The sequence below is a fragment of the Cavia porcellus genome, unplaced genomic scaffold (genome assembly GCF_034190915.1).
Source record: "Cavia porcellus strain 051 isolate PalLab524CR breed Dunkin Hartley unplaced genomic scaffold, mCavPor4.1 scaffold_32, whole genome shotgun sequence".
NCBI classification, from domain to species: Eukaryota; Metazoa; Chordata; class Mammalia; order Rodentia; family Caviidae; genus Cavia; species Cavia porcellus.
Window position 1 is genome coordinate 36,984,774 of NW_026947515.1, and position 21,592 is coordinate 37,006,365.

The 21,592-nt window shown below is 44.5% G+C and overlaps 1 long non-coding RNA gene across 1 annotated transcript; it reads left to right on the forward strand.

Moving 5' to 3' along the window:
* The first annotated feature begins 675 nt into the window (after positions 1-675).
* On the forward strand, positions 676-4,459 carry LOC134474350 (uncharacterized). Its single transcript, XR_010045186.1, has 2 exons — positions 676-824; positions 2,186-4,459. It is a non-coding gene; the product is annotated as an uncharacterized LOC134474350 (long non-coding RNA).
* Positions 4,460-21,592: the final 17,133 nt, after the last annotated feature.

Sequence of the window (21,592 nt, forward strand, 5' to 3'; positions counted from 1 at the left end):
TGGCCCCTGGTTGATGATACCCATAGGCCACCTGTGTGTAGCCAGTCAACTGAATATTTATTGAGCATCTACAAGGTGCCCAGCAGTGCTCTGGATACTGATGATGTGCCAGTAAAGGACACGCACACTCAGAGATCTCACAACATGACAGAGGCAGAGAGGGGCGCAGGTGGCTCATAAAGAAAATACAATGCACCAGCATTTCAGATGGTCAGAGTCATAGAGAGAATAAATCCCCATAATATGATAGAGGAGGACAGGGGCACATTGGGTGGATGGCCAGGTGGTCAGAGAAGGTCTCCGGGGTGTAGGAGAGAAGCTGTCCTGAGAGACCCAGCTGCGCGCCGGCAGGAGAGGGTTAAAGAGCCCGGTACACCTGCGCATCACTGAGGGGCTGTTTGTTTCTGGCCTTGTTCTCTCGGGTCTCCCAGGAGCTAGTTTTCCCCTCCTCCCTCCATGCTGTCCTCTCCAGGACACTGCACCCCCAACTTCTTTCTCCAGCCTGCCCTAGATTCCAGGATTCCTGATTACCGTCCAGAGCTGTCTACACTCTTTCATTAATACTGACTTTGCTGTGCCACGGACCTTGCCAGCCCCCACCAAGGACGCTTACAATGTCTGCCCAACATCCCCTGCCTTCCCCGCACCCCCAGAAAGCCTTTGGGGAGCCTGGCAGCACATCCTGCAGCCTCCAGGCCGGCCTGCCCAGTCCCTCCACGCTGTCCACTGCCTCTCTCCTTCCCTCCCTCGGTCCTGCTCGGCCTCGTCTCTTTCTTCGAGCTGACACTTACTGGCTGCTGTCAGCGTGCCAGGCTCTGTATTAGGTAATCTGCAGGGGCCTTAAGGATGCATAAAACTTGTTACTGACCCTGGAGAACCTGGGTCTTGGGAGACAGACATGTAAAATACTTCCACAGGGTATCTATTGAATACCCTCTGAAAGCTTTTCACCTGCCTGTCAAGGACCATCAGAAAAGTGTTATTAGATGTATGTAGTTGAACAAATGCCTAAAATTTATTTAGTAGCTCTTGAGATTGAACTCAGGACATTTGCGTTGGGCTACACTCCCAGCCCCTTTTATTTTTTTAATTTTTTTTTACATTTTGAGTCTTGCTGTGTAGCCCAGGCTGGCCTGGAATTTGTGAGAATCCCCTTGCCTCAGCCTTCTGAGTGCTGGGATTTTAGGTATGAACCACTACGGCCAGCTACTTTGCTCTTTCTATTAACCTCATGCATAATTTTTTTGTTTTGTTTTGTTTTTGAGATGGGGGCTCATTACTTAGTTCAGGCTGGCCTTGAACTGAGCATGCTCAGATTGGTCTTGAACTCACCTGACCCTCCTGCCGCAGCCTCCCAAGTGTTAGGATTATGGTGCCATCACGCCCAGCATCTCATGCATAGTCCTTAGGCCTAGATATAAATCTAAACCTTTGGAATATAAAGAATGGGGAAGGGCAAATGTTGGGGGAGAAGTTCCTACCTCACCCCTAACCTTCATTTTAATAAATAAAATACAATCAACATAAAAGTTATCAATTTAGCTGATTCAGTGATTATATACCTATAATCTCTGTTATTTGGAAAGCTGAGGCAGGAAAATTGCAAGTTCAAGGCTAGCCTGGGCACCTTAGTAGATCCTGTATCAAAATAAAAATAAAAAGGTCTGAGTGTGTAACTGAGTGTAGACAGCCCATGAGTTCGATCCCCAGTACCAAAAAAAGCAAAAAAAAAGTCACTACCTTAACCTTTGCTTTTATTCATTTTTTCTCGTCTTATGTTGGGAGCCGCAGCCCCGAGCCCGGTCGCCTCACTTGGCGGACGTGAGGCCTGTAGTAAAGAGTAAAGCCTGAGGTAGATTACCCCTCCCATCGAGCACGTTAGTTTCCTGCTTACCGCGTAAGCAACCCGCTCAACAATATAGTCTGCCTGGCAACTGATGATGTTAGCCAATCAGCTTGCCTTGCTTACTTTAACATGATTGGACACTGTATCCGTATATATACTGGTGCCACCCCTGGGGGGGGAAGAAGAAGCCCGAAAGTAGAAGCCCAGAAGGAGCCGCGGGGAGCGGACCAAAAGAGGCTTCGGCTGGGAGCGATCCCAGGGCAGGCTGTACGGAGAAGGAAAATAAAAGAAAAGGTTGTCCACTGCCAGACTTTGTCGTGTGTCCTTCCTGCCGGCCAGGAGCGACATCGACATTTGGTGGCCCGTACGGGGACTGATCAACCCCGAGACACGGCGGTGGTGTGCAACGCTCCAGCGTGGTGCTGCCGGACAGGTGAGTTGGGGATAAGCCTGGGCTCTGGGTGGCGCGCACCTACAGGGCTTTTAGACTCCCCTCAGGCTCACGCGTAGGTGACGGGTTCTTTAAGTCACACGCGGTGAGTAACAGCCCTTAGAGGTTGAGAATGGGTAATTTACCGAGCGCGGAGGCGCGGCCCTTGGTAAAGGCCCTTAGGAAGCTTTTAAAAGCTAGAGACCTCAGGGTAGGTCAAAAAACACTAGAACTATTCATAGCAGAGGTAGATAGGGTGGCTCCCTGGTTTTTACCCACAGGGCATTTAAACCTGCCGTCATGGGAGAAGTTAGGCGGGGACCTCGCCTCGGCGGAATTGGGAGGCGATATTTCGCCGGCTATTCGCCCCCTGTGGGAAATGATACATGCGTGCCTTGACTCCTATGCCGAGTTGCGCCGCGAATTGTGTGCGTGCGCCGCTCGAAAAAAGCAGAGAGAGGAAAAAGGGCCCCCGAGAGCCCTCTGGCGGGGAGGAGATAGAGAGCCATCCGCTCCGCCCTGGAACTCTTCTCCAGAAGCGGCTCCCCGCCGAGAGGCCGCTACAGGGAACCCTCCCTTCTCTCAGCCGGCACAGGAAGTGACGCCCCGTTCCACTCTGTCGCGACCGCCGTCCTATGACGTTGCGCCGCGGGGCGGACGGTATTTTCATGGGCGGCTACTCTGCCGAGCAGGCTGAGAAAAACGCCGGTTGAGGAAACGGGGGCTGGGGATTTAGCTCAGCGGCATAAGCGCCTGCCTTGTAAGCAGGCAATCGCGAGTTCGATCCCTGGTACCGATTAAAAAAAAAAAAAAAAAAAAAAAACGAAAAAGACCAAAAATTAAAAAAATAAAAAATAAAAAATAAAAAGGGGGAGTAAGCCAAGGCCTGCCTCCAAAGGCGCGGTTATCTATGGCATGACAATGGATGGGCCCGGATCCGGTGGTTAGCTGGAACCGAGGCGCGGTTTGTGTTTTTCCGCAGGAACCGGGACGAAAACCACTGTGGGTCCCAGAGAGGTTGAGGCGACAAGTCCCTCGACTGAAGATCAGGCCTGTTCCACCAGGGGCCAACTGCAGACCCAACAACAAGATGAGTCCTAAAAGAACTGCAGGACAATCCCTTTTTGGGGGCCTGGAATGGCTTGCTCCCCTATGTTTTACCATTGTTAGGTCCCCTGTGCTCCTTGCTTCTGCTCTTACTTGTAGGACCATTCTTGCTCCGATGGGTTACATCATTTATTAATGGGCGCCTTGCGGCGGCCCGGCGTCAAGTACGCCTGGTTGCCCATGCGGCCCTGGCAGCAGCCCGTGATGGGCACAATGACCCCCAGGCTTACGCATGGCTCACTCGACTGGCCTACGACTGGGTCTAGATGTGGCGGGTCTTCCGCACTCCTTCCCTATTGACACTACACAGCAGGGTAGGTGAGTCAATGACGGGTAAGAGCGTGCCTTCCCCAGCATGACTCGACCTAAGCCAGGCCCTACCCCATGGCGCACGAAAGCCGCTGGATTACTAGAATCTGACCAGATCTAGATGCCTCTCCGAGGGGATCACACGGAGGGGCATGAGTGCATGCCTATGTGCATCCAGGTTCCGTCCAGTTCACTCCTGGCCCTGGAAAAAGGACGAGGGTCTCAAGGCCTTGGTGGACCCGGGGACGGCCGACCAGGGTCCAAGCCAAGGGCCTACGGTGGGCCTCAACACAGGGCATAAGCCTCTGCACTCGATCCAGGGCGGGCTGCGATGCATACATTCATTCAAAGTAAATAAAATAGGGGGAGATGTTGGGAGCCGCGGCCGACACTGGTCGCCTTACTTGGCGGACGTAGGGCCTGTGGGTGGGAGCGGAGCCTGAGCTAGATTGCCCCTCCCATCGAGTGAGTCAAGTTGGCGCCTGCTTCCTGCCCCCTGATTGCGCTGGCGACTTAAACAACCCGCTCTGTAAGATAGTCTGCCTAGCAACAACTGATGTTAGCCAATCAGCCCGCATCGCGCGCTTTGAACTGATTGGCCACTGTCACCCTATAAAAGTGAATGCCTCTCCCGCCACGAGACAGGAAGCACAGAGAAAGCACAGAGAGAGATAGAAAAAGTCCATCGGCGAGAAAGGGCTGGTGGCAGAGTGGAGGCCTCGCGGGGCCCACGCGGAGATAAATAAAGGCAAGATTGCACACCGCCAGACTTTGTCGTGTGTCTTTCCTGCCGGCCGGGAGCGACCCCGACAGTCTTAACTATTTTCAAATGCTCAGCTTGGTGGCCTCAAACCCGCTCACATATTGTGCAAACATCACTACCATTGATCCTCACAATCCTCCAATTTGCAAACACAGACCGTAGCCAGCTGTCGTGGTGCGTGTATGCAGTCCTAGCCCTCAGGAAGCGGAGGAAGGAGGATCACCCAGCCTGGCTACGGTTTAAGACCCTGTTTCAAAATAAAACAAAACAAACTCTGTTCTCACTAAAATCCCATATCCCCCTTCGCCTGCTGCAGAACCTCTTTTCTTCTTCTGTCTCTATGCAGACACATGTTGTTGGGAACCCAGACCGCTAAATCCAGAAACTTCATGGACCAGGGGAAGGGGCTGAAGGACACAGACTTCTGGACTGGGTCTGCGTAACAGGAGAAGGGTAATGGGACACTTATTCCCTTCGTCCTTCTGAACATGCTTGGGAGAGAGAGCTGGGTTCCAAGGAGAGGTCGGAGATTTTGTGCTTTTGTTTTTCTGGTTCTGGGGTTAGAGCCCAGCACCTTGCAGCCCTGAGCGAGTCTCTACCACAGAGCTACCCCCCAGCACCCTCCTTCCTTTCCAAGTGAGCCTGGGGTATGGGGCAGAGATTAAACCATGCAGTGGAGCCCGTTCCTAGGCTGGGTGGGAGTTAGGAGGGTTTCCCACCTCTCCAAGTTTCCTGAAGAAACCAAGCCAGGTGTGGTGGCCAGGTGTGGTGGCCAGGTGTGGTGGCCAGGTGTGGTGGCCAGGTGTTTCATGACTAAGCAAAATTTAGCAGCCAGGCATTACTTTTGGTAGTTCTCTAGATTGCTGGATATGAAGGATGTATCCGTAGTCTACACAAAGGCCTACTCTAAGAACCCAGAGTCTAGTTGAAAAGACAAAGCACATGGTGTATACTGTTTTTTGCTTTGCTTTGTTTTGTTTGGTTGGTTGGTTGCTTTGAGACAGGGTCTTGCTGTGCAGCCAGGCTGGCCTTGAGTTCACAGCAATCCCCTTGCCTCAGCCTCCTTAATGCTGGGATTGCAGGCATGTGTCACCGCACCTGGCAAAACATATACTTTCTTTTTCTTGCTTCCTTTTTATTTTTAAGGAGGAAAGATTTACTTATCTTACAGTTTGTAGAGTGTCAGTCCATAACTGGCTGGCTCCAAGGCAAGGCTGCGGGTGGAGGAGCATCACAGAGGAAAAACAGTTCATGGTAGCAAAGCAAGCAAAAGAAAACAGGCCTTTTCAACCCACTCGCCCAAGATAAACACTTACGCGGCATGGCCTTGTTTCTTTTACTCTACTTCCAAATAAATCCGGAATTTCTGTGGTTGCACCTGTAACCCCAGCACTCAGGAGGCTGAGGCAGGAGGGTCACCACGAGCTCCAGGCCAACCTGGGCCACACTGTGAGTTTACGATCAGCCTGCACTATATAATGAAACACTGTCTCAAAACAAACAAGTCGGGCCTGGGGATTTAGCTCAGCGGCGTAAGTACCTGCCTTGCAAGCAGGTGGTCGTGAGTTCGATCCCCGGTACCGATAAAAAACAAAAACAAACAAGTCCAGGACCTCTCTTGGTATCATTTGCCGAACTGCTGTCCTGGCCCAAGCCAGCCGCATCTCCTGCTTGGCCTGCCGCCTGCCAAGCCTTCTGTCCTGTCTCTTTTCTTCCCACACCCCAATCTCCACAGGGCAGCTAGGGTCATTTTTTTTTCTCCAGAGCTAGGGACTGAATCCAGAGTCTACACTGAACTCCATGCCTAGCCCTTTTAAAATGTTTTACTCTGCAGCGAGTACTTACTAAATCACTAAGTTGCCCAGGCAGGGCTCAACTTGCAACCCTTCTGCTTCAGCCTCCCAGAATGTTGGAATTCAGGTGTATACTTTACACATGACTTAATGAACACATATACATCTATGTGCATTCTCTTTTTCTTTCTTTCTTTTTTTTTTTTTTTTTTTTTTGTCATTTTGAGACAGGGTCTCTCTATGCAGTTCAGGCAGGCCTTGAGCTCACCTTGTAGCCCAGGCTGGTCTCGAACTCACAACGACCCTCCTGCCTCAACCTCCTGAGTGCTGGGGTCACAGGCGTGAGCCACCACGCCCGGCTATTCTCTTCTCCTTGTCCCTTCCTTTTTCCCCTGTTCCTTGTTCTCATTTGAACATTTTCTTCCTAGACCCCAATATCCATCACACATTTTGGTCCGTGTATGTTATATAATAACTTTTTTTGGCGGTGCTGGGGTTAGACCCCAGGCCTTGTGCTGAGCTGCATCACCAGTCCTTTTTCATTGTTTTAATTTTTGAGACTGAGACTTGCTAAATCACCAAATTTCCCAGTTTGGGCCCAAACTCAAAACCCCTTCTCACCCTCCCATAGTCCTGACTTTACAGGGATGTACTACCACACTTCAATTTTGTTGTTCTTTTCTCCACCTTTCCATTTAATCTCACGAGTATCAAGCGTCTAATTTGTCACTGAGCTCCACTGCCTACCCCTTTTATTTTTTAAAAAAATTTTTGAAGGGATACTAGGAATTGAACTCAGGACTTCATGTTTGCCCTTTTATATTTTATTTTTATTTATTTTTCTTGAGGGTTTTTTTTGGCATGTTTTTTATTTAATTGGTGCATTTTAAATATACATAATGGTAACATTTGTGACAAGGGATTTGTACCTGTATGCGATATACCTTGATTTTTTCCCATTCCCCTCCCCTCCCTTTGACCCCTTCCCCTCCTTATTTACAAACGCTTGTTTGCATTTTTTCTATTTTTTTTCTTGTCCTTTCCTTTTTTACCCTCTCCCTTGTTCCCCTTCCCATTAGAACATTTTCTTCCATTTCTCAATATCTGTTATACATTTTGGCTGTTATATATACTTTTGATTTCTCATGCCAGAAAAACAATGAGGTATTTAAATGTGTGTCCAATTTGTTTCACTTAAGAATATGATCTCAAGGTATAGCCACTTAACTAAAAATGCCTCGTTTATCCTTCTCTTTTGAGGCAGGGTGTCTCCATTTCAGGCAAGCCTTGAACCTACTACGTAGCCCCAACTGGTCTCAAACTCACAGCGATCCTCCTGCCTCAGCCTCTTGAGTGCCAAGATTACAGATGTGCACCACCACAGCTGCATAAGCTTATCCTTCTTTGTGGCAGAGTGGTGCTCCATTGTATAAATAACATCTTTTTTATCCATTCATTGGTTGATGGGCATTTAATATGTTTCCACAATTTAGCTATTACAAACTGCCACTATAAACATGGGTGTGCATACTATTGCTGTGGTGTGATGCTTCTGATCCTTTTGGGAAGATACCAAGAAGAGGAAGAGCTGGGTCAAATGGAACCTCTAGTATGTATGTGTGTGTGTATGTATTTCTTTCTTTTTTTTTTTTTTTTTGGTCTTTTTCCTTTTTATCAGTACCAGGGATCGAACTCACAACCGCATACTTGCAAGATAGACGCTTATGCCGCTGAGCTAAATCCCCAGCCCCTTGTATTTATTTCTTAATACAAAGTCTTTCAGGGCTAGGGATTTAGTTTAGTGGCCCAAGTACTTGCCTGGTAAGTGCAAGGTCATGAGTTCAATCCCTGGTACCACACAAAAACAACAACAAAAACCCACACAGGGTCTTTCTATGTAGCCCAGGCTGGCCGTGAATTAATTGTGTAGCCCAGGTTGGCCTTGAACTACAGTGACTCTCTTGCCTCAGCCTCCCAAGTGCTGGAATTACAGGCATGTGCCACCATGCCCAGCCTAGTTTTGTTTTTGTCAGGAATATCCCCATTGATTTCCACCATGGTTGCACCAGTCTACACTCCCACCATCAGTGGAGAAGGGCTCCTTTTGCCCCACAGCCCTGCAGCATCTGTTAGTGGTTGATTTCTTTTTTTTTTTTTTTCACGTAGAAGTTACATTTAAGTGGTTGATTTCTTGATAACAGCCATTATTTCTGGAATGAGATGGAATCTCAGTGCTGTTATGCATCTCTTTTTTTTTTTTTTTGTCTTTTTCCTTTTTATCAGTACCAGGGATTGAACTCACGACTGCCTGCTTTCAAGGCAGGCGCTTATGCTGCTGAGCTAAACCCCCAGCCCCTGTTATGCATCTCTTGAATGACCACTGATATTGAACGTTTTTCATATATATGAAATTTGCCTTTTCTCCTTCATCTGAGAAACATCTGTTCATTTCAGATGTCCATTTTTGGATTGGGTCTTCAAATTTGTGGGGGTCTTATTTTGGTTCATCTCTTCACTTTGGCACTGGGGATTGAACTCGCAACCTTGCACTTGTCAGGGAGGTGCTTACACCACTGAACTAAATCCCCTATCTCTTCACTTTGGTGATGGTTTCTTTTGCTGTGCAAAAGCTTTTTAATAAGATGAGATCCCAGTTGTTGATTCTTTGTGATCTTTCCTGTGTGATCAGTATTTGTTCATAAAGTCTTTGCCTACACCAACATCTTCAAGAGCTCTACCACGTTTATCTCCCAGCATATTTAGTGTTTCTGCTTTAATATTTAAATCTTTGATCCATTTCAATTTTAATTTAGTGCATGATGAAAGATATGGGTCTAGTTTTAGTCTCTGGCATGTGGAAAATCAGTTTTCCCCGCATCATTTATTATAGAGTCTATCTTTCTTCCAGTGAAGGTGTTTGGCTTCTTTGTCAAAGATAAGGTGGCTGAATATATTTGAACTTGTTTCTGCATTTTTTAATCTGTTCCATTGATCCTTGGGTCTGTTTTGTTGTTGTTCTGTCAGTGCTATGCTGTTTTTATCACAGTGGTTTATAGTATAATTTCAAGTCAGGGATTGCTTTGTTGCCCAAATTGCTTTCACTATTTTATATCTCTTCTGGTTCCAAATGAATTTTAGGGTTGTTTTCTCCAATTCTGTGAGATATGCTACAGGAATTTTGATTGTAATTGCATTAAGTCTGTGTAACAGTTTTGGAAGTACGGCCATTTTCATTGTATTGGATCATCCTACCCAAGAATAAGGGATGTCTTTCCATTTTCTGAAATCTTTAATTTCCTTTCCCAGAGTGCTGTAGTTTTCAGTGTAGAGATCTTTCACCTACTTCATTAGATTGTTTCTAGGTATTTCTTTGTTTTGGATGCTATTGTGAAAGGTGTTGTTTCCCAAGTTTCTCTCAGTGAGTTTGCTATTTGTCTACAGGAATCCTATTGATTTTTGAGTGTTGACTTTATATCCAGCTACGCGACTGAATTTGGCTATTAAATCTAGAAATCTTTTAGTGAATGTCTGCAGTTTTTTATGTAGAGTATCATGTCATCCACAAATAATGATGATTTAAACTTCCTCCTCTCTTATCATTGTTCCTTTTATTTCTTTCTCTTGTCTAGTTGTTCTGGTTAGTGTTTCCAGAACTATACTGAATAGGAGGGGTGATAGTGGACACCGCTGTTTTATTCCTGATTTTACAGTGAAAGCTTTCCATTTTATCCATTTAGTATGATATTGGCTGTTGGTTTTTGATACATGGCTTCTATCAGATGGAGATAAACACTACCTATTCCAATTTTCCCTTTTCTTTTCCTTTCCTCTCTTTCTGCTTTCTTTCTTTCTCCCTCCCAGATAGGATCTTGCTGTGTATTTCAGGCTAGCCTTGAGTTCACTATGTACCCCAGCCTGGCCGTGAACATGTAATGATCCTCGTGCTTCAGCCCCCTGAGTGCTAGAATTGCAAGCATGTGCCACCACGTCCTGCTCAGATTTTCTGTAAGGTTTTTTGTTTGTTCGTTTTTGCCATGATTAGGTGTTGGATTTTGTCAAATGTTTTTCTGCACCTATTGAGATGATTGTATAGTTCTTATCTTTGTCTCTGCTAATATGGTGTATTATGTTTATATTTGTGCATATCCTTGCATCCCTGGGATGAATCCTACTTGGTCATGAAGAATAATCTTGATGATTTGCTGCATTCTTTTCACCAGTGTCTTACTGAGGATTTTTGCAACTATGTTTGTTGGGGAGATTGGCCTGTAGTTCTCTTTTTTGGTTGGTATCAGGGTAATGCTGCTCCCAGAAATCATTTGGGAATACTGCTTCCCTTTCAATTTCATTAAAGAGTTTGAGAAGTAGCAGCATTAAGTCTTCTCTAAATTTCTTGTCAAATTCAGCAGTTAATTAATCTGTCAGGGCCTGGGCTTCTCTTTGTTGGTAGGTTTTAAATCACATCTGCACTTTCATTGACTAAGATTATCTAGAATTTTTATATCTTCCTGATTCAGCTTTGGTAATTCATATGTGTCTAGGAATCTGTCCATTTCTTCTATATTTTCTCTTATTAGAATACAGTTTATTGAAATAGCTATTGATGATCTTGTGGATTTCTGCAAGATACATTGTGATTTTACCTGTTTCTTTCCTAACTGCTTGTATTTGAGTCTTTCCTTTTTTTGATGGATTGGCTAAGAGTTTGTCAATTTTATTTAATATTTTGAAGAACCAACTCTTAGATTCATTGATTCTTTACATTGTTTTCTTAGTCTCCATTGCATTAATTTCTGCTGTGATATTTATAGTTTCCTCCCTCATATGAGCTTTTGGCTTGATTTTCTCTTTTTCTACAAGCTTGAAGTTCAACATCAAATTGTTTATTTGAGTGTGTGCTATTTTCTGACTCGGGAATTTACTGCTATAAATTTCCCCCATAGGACTGTTTTACTTGCATTCCATAAGTTCTGGTATGTTGTATTGGCATTATCATTTAATTATAGAAACTATTTAATTTTTTCTTAATTTCATCTGTGACTCATTGGTTGTTTAGGAGAGTGTTATTTAATTTCTGTGAATTTATGAAGTTCTTGTGGTTTCTTTTGCTATTTATTTCCAATTTCATTGTACTATGATCTGATAATATACATAGGATAATTTCCTTCCTTTGCATTTACTTAAGAATGTTCTATGGGGGGCTGGGGATTTAGCTCAGTGGCATAAGCACCTGCCTTGCAAGCAGGCGGTCGTGAGTTCGATCCCTGGTACCGATAAAAATGAAAAAGACAAAAAAAAAAAAAAAGAATGTTCTATGAGCTGGTATGTGATCTATTTTGGAGAATGTCCTGTGTGCAGAATGTGTATTCTGATGTTATAAGGTGGAACACTGTAAATGTCTACTAAATCCATTTGTTCAAAAGTTTGATTCAGTTATTGTATTTTATTGTTTTTTTTTTTTTTTTGGTCTAGTTGATTTGTGTATTTGTGACAGTGGGATACAGAGGTTCCCCATTACAATTGGTTATTTGATTTTTCATGTTTATCATTATTTGTTTTGTATAGATGGGTGCACTGGTATTTGGTGCATATATATTTATGATTGTTGTCTCTTTCTCTTGAATTGTTCCCTTTACAAAGACATAGTGATCTTCTTTGTCTCTCTCTCTCTCTCTCTCTCTCTCTCTCTCTCTCTGTCTTTTTCCTTTTTACCAGTACCAGGGATCAAACTCACGACTGCCTGCTTGCAAGGCAGGTGCTTATGCTGCTGAGCTAAATCCCCAGCCCCTTCTTTGTCTCTCTTCATCAGTATTGGCTTGAAATCCACTTCATCTGAAAATAGAATAGCTAACCTACTTTGTTCCAGGTTCTTGTCTTGTGGAGTATTGTATTGCATCCTTTGATTTTGAGTGTGTGATTCTTTTTAACAATTAAATGTGTTTCTTATAGGCAGCATATTGTTGGATCTTGCCCCTTGACTTATTCTGCCGTCTGTTTCTTTTGGTTGGTGAATCAAGACCATTAACGTTGATGGTTATAACTGACACATGCTGAATTATCCTTATCATGTTATTTTCCTGTTGTTGGTTTCTTTTCCCCCAGCCCTTCTGTTTAATTGCTTGCCTTGCCTGGCGGATTCATTCTGTTTGGGTTCATGAGTCGTCTTCATGACCTCTTTCTAGAATATCCTTGAGTACCTTTTGGAATGCTGGTTTGGTACTCACGAATTTCTTCAGGTATTTTTTGTTATGAAAGTATCTTATTTCTTCATCAATTTTGAAAGATGGTTTTGTGGGCACATTAATTTTGGTTGAAGGGTGTTTTCTTTTAGGGCTTAAAATACTTCATTCTAAGCTTTCCTTAACTTGAGGGTTTATGTTTAGAAGTCTGAACATCAGAAGTCTGATGGGGTTTCCTTTATAGGCAATGTGTTTCTTTTCTCTGACAGGTTTTAATATTTTAATCTTGTGTTCAGTTTCTGAAATCTTGATTATGATATGTCTTGTTGTAGTTTTATTTCTGATCATGGCTAATTAGAGTCTATATGCCTTACTTATCTGTATGTCAAATTCTTCTTCCCTACTTGGGAAGTTTTCTGCCATTCCTGCTCTGAACAGTTTTTTTTTTTACACTTTTTTTTTCTTTTTATCAGTACCAGGGATTGAACTCAGGACCACCTGCTTGCAAGGCAGGTGCTTATGCCGCTGAGCTAAATCCCCAGCCCCACAGTTTTTTTTTTTTTTTAAATATCATTTGCACTGTCTTCTGCTTTTTCACTGACTCTTATCACTCTTATATTATTCTTTTTTCTTTGCCTCATTAAGAAGCTGTTGGGTTGATTTTTGTGGTCCTTTGCTATGTTAAAGAAATCTTCCTTTTCATGATCACTAACCACAGCCCTGTCTTCTAGATCTGACATTCTGTCCTCACATGGCTCATCCTCCTGTGTATACTTTCAGTGTAATTTTTAATATCATGGATATGTTTGAATCTGTTTCATGGGTTCAATTTCTTTCCTATGTTGAATGCTCGTGCTTTCTATGATTTTCCTAAGTTCCTCTATTTTTAAAAAATCTGTATCTGCTCGAGTCATTCAGCATGTCTTTCATTATGGTCACCATTTCTGTAGTTATCTGAGAAATTATTTCTTTTTTTGTCTTTTTTGAGATGGGGTCTCACTATGCAGTTCAGGTTGGCCTTGAGCTCACTTTGTAGCCCAGGCTGGTCTCGAACTCACAAGGATCTTCCCGCCTCAGCCTCCCGAGTGCTGGAGAGAAATTATTTCTGATTTGATTTTTTTCTAGAGCCTCACTCATCTTCTTGGCTATTTTTTCACTGTTAACTCTTTAGAGAGTCCAGGTGGGTAGCTTTCCGATTGTTCCAATTCATTGCCTCCTGGGCCTGTTTTTGGTGAGCTGGAAGTCTGAGATTTCATCTTATTTGTCTTCTTATTTTCTCTCTATATATTTTTTTGTTTAATTCCTGGGTTGATCCTTGTAAATTGCTTATGGTAAATAGCTTTATTGCTAGTATTTAGAACCCTCAGAAATGACTGTTTCTCAAAGATGTCTTTCAGGTGTGGTTGACTTTATTTTTATTTTTTATTTTTTTGGTTCATTTGAGACAGGGTTCAGGCTGGTCTTGAACTCAAAGTGATTCTCCTGCCTCAGCCACCCAAGTTCTGGGATTACAGGTGTGCACCATCCCTGCCGGCTGGGTTTTGAGTCTGTTGCAAGATCCTGCCTCTTCAGTGTATTGGAGATGAGAAGTTGCTGCCTATTTGGTCTGTCCCTGGTCCCTTGGTGCTGGCCTATAGCATTTTTATGATCCTTAGGCAGTCTGAGTCTTGGCATATCCAAAAGGACAACTGTTTAGAACAATTATATCACTTTGGGTAAAACAGTACAATCACCCAGGACAATAGGATTAAACACACACTAGAACATGACAAAATGTAGTAAATATTAATTTGCCACCTTTACCTGTGAGAATTATATTTGTGGTCATGTAACAAAACCTAAAATGAACCAGAAAATTATATACAATTACCTCAGCATGGCAATTTTATGCTCCAGGGATATATATATATTACTGAGGTTCAAACACATGACCTCATACTTACCAGATAGGTGCTTGCTCAGTTGAGCTAAATCCCTGGTCAGGAATATAATTTCAAAGGGATTGGGGAAAAATAGAGAAATACAAGAGGAAGAGATATCTGGATGTGTTGGCACACACCTGTAATCCCAGCACTTGGGAGGCTGAGGCACAAGAATCATTTGCAAGTTCGAGGTCAGCCTGGGCTACAAAGTGAGCCCAAGGCCAGCCTGAGCTGCATAATAAGACCCTGTCTCAAAAAGAGAAGAAGAGGAAGAGATTAGATGCCTGTCTGATGGTGGACAAAGCAAGATTACACAAACTTTGGGAAACTGTGAAGAAGACAGGAAGGAAAGAGACAAGGAAGAAATCATTTACAAGAACAGAACAGAACAACATCACCCGAAACCTAGAAATAATGTTCACATCCATATTTTAAAAAGGAATAAGGAATCAAGAAAAAAGAAAACAAAATAGGAACTAGAAAAGAAGGGGGGAGAAAATTGGTATAAAAACGTCCACTTCAATGTGTGACTCTGCTGTCACTGGTGGACCCAGCGGGCAGAGTTCAGATCCATGTTGGTAATCCCAGGAAGCCAGCTACAGAGTTAAGCATGGTAGTGGATAATCTTTTAGTTCCACTAAAGTTTGGGCTAGTTTCTGGCTAGGAAGCCAGAACCCAATTTGTCCAGGCTGCAAACTGTGCGTGCCTCCTGCTGGTCTGAACTGGGTTCCTCGCCCTCCTGCTGATTTGAACTCAGTCCTGCCACACCCTGACACTGGGAGCCACTACAAGGAGCCAGCCCACAGCTGCTTTGAGTTCCCAGCTCAGCTGGCCCCTCCGCAAGATGGCTACTGGCCTATTGCCCTCTGCTGGAGGAAGTCTGAACCCACATAACTCACCGGCCATGGCAGTCCATCGTGTCCACTGTTTCATTCCACTAATGCCTTTCTCTGTGGAGGCTTCTGGGTCACCAGTGGTTATGGTGGATACAGTGTGTCAACCTGAGAAGTTTAGAAGTTTAACTGAGACTCAGCAGGGAGCCAGGATCCTCACTTTATAAATATCCTCATCCTATGCAAGAGGAGGGCACAGAGATTCTGTGAGTGCTACCCCTGTCCTGGAGAAGGGGGGTGGCCTGTGTACAGTACAAGGGAGGGGAAGAGGCTTGTCTCTCCCCCTGTTTGCTCTGGCTGCTGCCTGGAAGTGTTGCCCGGGGGCCACGCCACCCTGCCTGGGAGCCAGCTGATTATGGACTGAAACCTCCAAAAATTGTAAACTAAATTAACCTCTCCTTTCTTCATTTTGGGTATTGGGTATTTTGTCCCAGCAATGAGAGAAAAGTAAAGTAACCAAGATACCAGTGGTCAACTGTGCCTGCAGGTTTGAGCTCCCCTCACGCCGTGAGCCAGGGCTCGGGGAGAAAGTGCTGCTTGCCACCTCCTGCTTCTTGCTTGAGGTCTCTCTCTTCATTCTGCTCACGGGGTTGAATTCTCACTCAGATCCTTGCTGGGTCCCAGGGGCCCACTCTCTTCCACACGTTGCTATATTCTAGCCTCTGCATACCAATCTCGGAGAGGCTGTTTATCTGTTCTTTACCACTCCACTGTCTTCCTTTGAGTCTCCTGGCTTTTTTTTTTGAGATTTGCTGTGTAATTCAAGGTGACCTTGAACTGATTATGTAGTCCAGACTGGCCTTAAACTTGCAGCAATCTTTAGTCTCCTGAGTGCTGGGTTTACAGGCATGTGGCACCATGCCTGGCCTCTTTTTTGTTTTTCTGAAACAGAGTCTCACTGTGTACCCCAGACTGGCCTTGCACTCAGTATGCAGCCCAGGTGGGTCTTGAAATTTCAGAAATCCTCATGCCTCAGCCTTCCAAGTGCTGGGATTAATTTTGAGTTGTAAATGAGATTCTACCCTTACAGAAAAATGTTGTCCCTGCTGCCCCAGAGTTCCTGGCTTCAGCTAACCCTCAGGCTCCAAGTAGCATGTCACCATAAATGGTACTTATTCTGATATTTGTATTAAAATCCAAACTTCTCCCTAAGGCCTAAAAGGGCTCAAAGAGTTTGTCCCTTGCCTACCTTTTGAGTCTTTTGCTCTACCAATTCATCTTACTTTCCCTCATTAAGCCTCAGCCTTCATGTTTGTGCTTCTCTTTCCTTCTGGAAAGTTCTCCCCCCCATACCTCTCCTTGCCTCCTTTAGGTCATTTAGGTCCTGTACTGAAAATCTTATCTCCTCAATAAGGCCACTTCTGACAAACTCGCTGGTGTATGACTCTCTTATTGTGATGAATAATATTAACAATATTTGTTTACTTTTGTCTGAGGTAGAGTCTCACTATGTGGTTAAGTTCAGGCTGACCTTGAACTCACTATGTAGTCCAGACTGTCCTTGAACTTATGGGAATCCCCCTCCCTCAGCCTCCTAAGTGCTGGGATTACCGGTCTGCACCAGCATATCCAGATATTTTCTTATTTTTATTGATTACTTGTCTTACTTTTCTTTCATTTCTGAGACAAAATACCCAGTGACCAAAATTAAGGAAGAAAAGGTTTACTTAGCTCACAGTTTGTGGAGGTTCCAGTTCATAATCAACTGGCTCCAAGGCAGAGTGGAATGGCACAGGGGCAGCACTTCAAGGGGACCTAAGACAGCAAAAGCAACAAGAGAAAATGTGGGGAGAACAAGCCTCTTCTTCCTTATATTGGAAGCAGGCAACCAACAACCCCACCCCACACCACCTCACCCCAGCCCACCCGGGCTGATGTAGCACTCACACCACCTCTGTGCTCTCCTCTTGCACAGCCTGAAGATGCTTACAAAGTGAGGACCCTGGATCCCTGCTGAGCTGCTTAGTTAAACTTCTAAGTTTCTCAAGTTGACACAGGGTATGGACCATTGCAATCCGCCCCTTGTCAACTTGGTAACCAGGCTTTTCTTTAAATCAGCCTCCAGATACAAAGGCCTGCTCATTCTTATCATTTCACAACTTGAACATTATAACACAGGTTTAACAATCCTTAAGAGCCAGTATCAAGTCTAACAACACTGGGCAACCCGCTCGGGACCCCTTCTGTCTCTCTCAGACAGACGCTTTCTTTCTCTCAATAAATATTTCTTCTCTAAAAAAAAATCTAACAACACTACACTGCATTAGAACCATAACATTTCATCCCTGGCCCCCTCAAACCCATACACACCCCTTTATGCAAAAGGTCTTTAGTCCACCTGCAAGAGTTGCCAAAGTCCTAACAGTTTCAGCACTGTTGAAAAATCCAAGTCTAAAGTCACCTCTGAAATTAGAGGCAAACTCTTAACTGCAAGCCCCTGTAGGAATGAAAACAAAGTTAAACCCTTCCAACATTAAGATAAATATTTTCATTCCAAAAGTTATGAACAGGGGCATACAAAGCACTGGGACCAAAGCAAGTCCAAAATCTAGCAGGACAAACATTACGTCCTATAATTAGTTCCATGTCCAGCACCTGAAGCAATCTGTGGCAAATTGTGAGCTCCGAAGGCTTGCATGGCTCCACCCCATGGCACTTGTGGTGGTTGTCGCCTAACAGCTTCTCTCTTAGGCCTGCTCTGCTCCCTCCTTGCAGCTTTCCTTAGATGAGCCATGCTCCTGGCTTTTCCAAACTTCTGGGGTCTCCACTGCACCTCAGCTTCACACTCACAGCTTGACACACTGGCCCCTTCAGTGGCACACTGCCTGGCCTTCCAGGCCTTCTGAAATCAGGATGGAAGCCTTATAACCCCATAACTCTCGCATTCTGCATATACCTAAATGCAATACCAAGTGGATGATGCCAAGGTCTGCTGCCAGCTGGAGCAGCAGCTGAGCTTTTTTCTCTCTTGGCTGAAGGGGTCAAGTGCCTGGATCACTGGACACTGAATCCAGTTCTGAGGAACAAATTTTCTTTTTTTTTTTTTTCTTTTTGTCTTTTTTGACATATGGTCTCACTATGTAGTTCAGGCTGGGCTTGAGCTCACTTTGTAGCCCAGGGTGGTCTCAAACTCGCAATGATCCTCCCACCTCAGTCTCCTGAGTTCTGGGATTACAGGCATGAGCCACCACGCCCAGCAGGAACAAATTTTCTATACCACCACCATTCTGGAACATGGCACTCTGTGGGATTTTTAAATTTTATGTTGTATTTTTATTTTTTAAATTTTTACTGGTACCAGGGATTGAACTCACAACCACGGGCTTGCAAGGCAGGCACTTATGCTGCTGAGCTAAATCCCTAGCCCCCCCCACTCTGTGGTTTTCTCCTCAAAGCAAAGTCTTTCATTTTTGCAGTTTTGAGGCTGCAAGGAGTGGAGAATTGTTGCTTTTTGTGATGCCTGCAAGCCATCTGTTCTATTCTCCTGTTTCTTCCCGGCAATTGAGATCTCATCAGCTCTATTTTTGCAGTTCACAGCTTATTGGAGCTCCCTTTCTGGCCAATCTCACAGTGTTTTATTATCCTACTGAGGGGGATGTGGATTTAGTTCAGTGGCATAAGCACCTGCCTGGCAAGCACAAGGTCGTGAGTTCAATCCCTGATATGAAAAAAAAAATCATCCTACTGGGCTCTTTGCTCTTGATTCACAACATAAATCTGGCTAAAATTCCCCAATAATAGCCATGCCATAGACTCGACATTCACTGTTCATGAATATTGATATTCAGATCGAGGGTGGCAAACTAATTATAATCTGGTAAAAGAAACTTCAAGGCAGTTGAATGTTGAATGCTGAAACTGTTAGGACTTTGGCAACTCTTGCATTTGGACTAAAGATCTTTTGCATAAAGGGATGTGTATGGGTTGGGGGGCCAGGGATGAAATGTTATGGTTCTAATGCAGTGTAGTGTTGTTAGACTTGATACTGGCTCTTAAGGATTGTTAAACCTGTGTTATAATGTTCAAGTTGTGAAATGATAAGAATGAGCAGGCCTTTGTATCTGGAGGCTGATTTAAAGAAAAGGGCCTGGTTACCAAGTTGACAAGGGGCGGATTGCAATGGTCCATACCCTGTGTCAACTTGAGAAATTTGGAAGTTTAACTAAGCAGCTCAGCAGGGATCCAGGGTCCTCACTTTGTAAGCATCTTCAGGCTGTGCAAGAGGAGAGAGCACAGAGGTGGTGTGAGTGCTACATCAGCCCGGGTGGGCTGGGGTGAGGTGGTGTGGGGTGGGGAGTGTTGGTTGCCTGCTTACAATATAAGGAAGAAGAGGCTTGTTCTCCCACGTTTTTCTCTTGTTGCTTTTGCTGTCTTAGGTCCCCTTGAAGTGCTGCCCCTGTGCCATTCCACTCTGCCTTGGAGCCAGTTGATTATGAACTGGAACCTCCACAAACTGTGAGCTAAATAAACCTTTTCTTCCTTAATTTTGGGCACTGGGTATTTTGTCTCAGGAATGAAAGAAAAATAATTAGGACACTCCTGAAATTGAATTCCCAGGAATATAGGGACCAGAATCACGTCTGGCTCTATAATTAAGTGTGATTAGACATGCATTGGATGAGTGAATGCGTTTGGACTGGGCTCTGAAGGTCAGCAGTGTTCAGCGAGCAGAATGAAAAGAACAAAGACCTGAAGTCAAGGGTAAGCACGGTCTGTCCAGGCAGTGGCCAGCTCAGGCTCCAGCCAAGGACTAGCTGGGGATTAGTGACAAGAGAGTCTGGGGACATATGGTGGGTGCAAACCTGCGGATAGCCTGAAGGATTGGGATTATTGTGCTGATAATAGGTAGCTACTGAAGATATTTGAGCTAAGGATTGACCAATTAAAGTTGTATTTTGATTTTTTCCACTGCTGGAATTGATCCCAGGGCCCTGAATACACTAGGCAGGTGCTTTACCACTGAGCTACACTGCTTGCTCACTAACGGTGTATTTTGAGAAAATGAATCAGAATATGCTGTAGAATATACAGAAGCAGGGTTAGCTGCACATTTGCAGGATCCAGTTTAAAACAAAAATGTGTAGCCCTGTATTCGAAAACTAGAAAGAGCCGCTGAAGTAGCACACACTGTCATCCCAGCTACTTAAGAAAATGAGGCAGAAGGTTTGCAAGTTTTGGCTGAGCTGGATAGATTATCAAGACCCTATCTCAAAATAAAAATATTCTTTCACGGATCTGGGGAAGTACAATGACAGAGTGCTTGCTTAGCATGTGAGAAGCTCTGGGTTCTCAGTGTCTCTCTCTCACACACACACACACACACACTATATTTTATGCATTATGCACTATATAATGCACTATATTTGTACTATTATGCACTATATAATGCATTATATTTTAGTGCATTAAGGGCACTAAAATATAAAATGCTTTTCTTCCAGTGCTCTCTCAATTTATGGTGCTTTTTATTTGCTAATTAGATGCTTTATTTTGGAAACAGGATCTTGGTACGCAGTTCAGGCTGAACTTGAGCTCACTATGTAACCCTCGTTGGCTTCCAACTCACGTTGGTCCTCCTGCCTCAGCCTCCCTAGTGCCGGGATTTTAAGCATGTTCCATCTCACCTGCCTCGATACTTGAATGTTTTTTCTGTGGTAATTTTATGGTAGTGCTGGGGACTGAACGCAGGGCCTCTGACTTTCCATAAGGAGCTGCTCTGTCACTGAGCTACATCCTCAGTTCAATATTTGTATCCTTTTTTTTTTTTTTTTTTTGTCTTTTTCGTTTTTATCGGTACCAGGGATCGAACTCACGACTGCCTGCTTGCAAGGCAGGCGCTTATGCCGCTGAGCTAAACCCCCAGCCCAATATTTGTATCCTTAAAATAATATTTGTCCACCTTCAGTTTCCAAACCCTCTAAGTAAAGAAGGACTAAAAACCAAAGCAATTATGAGCTGAGTGTGGTGTCACACACCTGCAGTCCCTGCACTCTGGGAAACTGAGGCAGGAGGATTGCAAATTCTAGTCCACACTAGACAGCTTATCAATTTATCAAGACTTTATCTCAAAAATATTCTTTTAACTGTGCAAAAGTCCTGGGTCCCATTCCCAGTATGGAGGTGGGGGTTGGGGTGAGAGTTGAAAGGAGAAAAAATTCTCCAAGAAAAAGTGACAAGGTTGAATGAAAGCTGAAAGAAGCCGGAGCGACGTAAATGTGGTATTTAGAGGTGTCTGCTGCCCTGCGGGCCGCAGCAGCTTGCAGCCTCCAGTAGATGCTCCGTAGGTGTCGGGAGATGAGAAGCGCGTGTGTGCAGAGACCCACATTCCTGGGACTGCGGTGCTGGGAGGG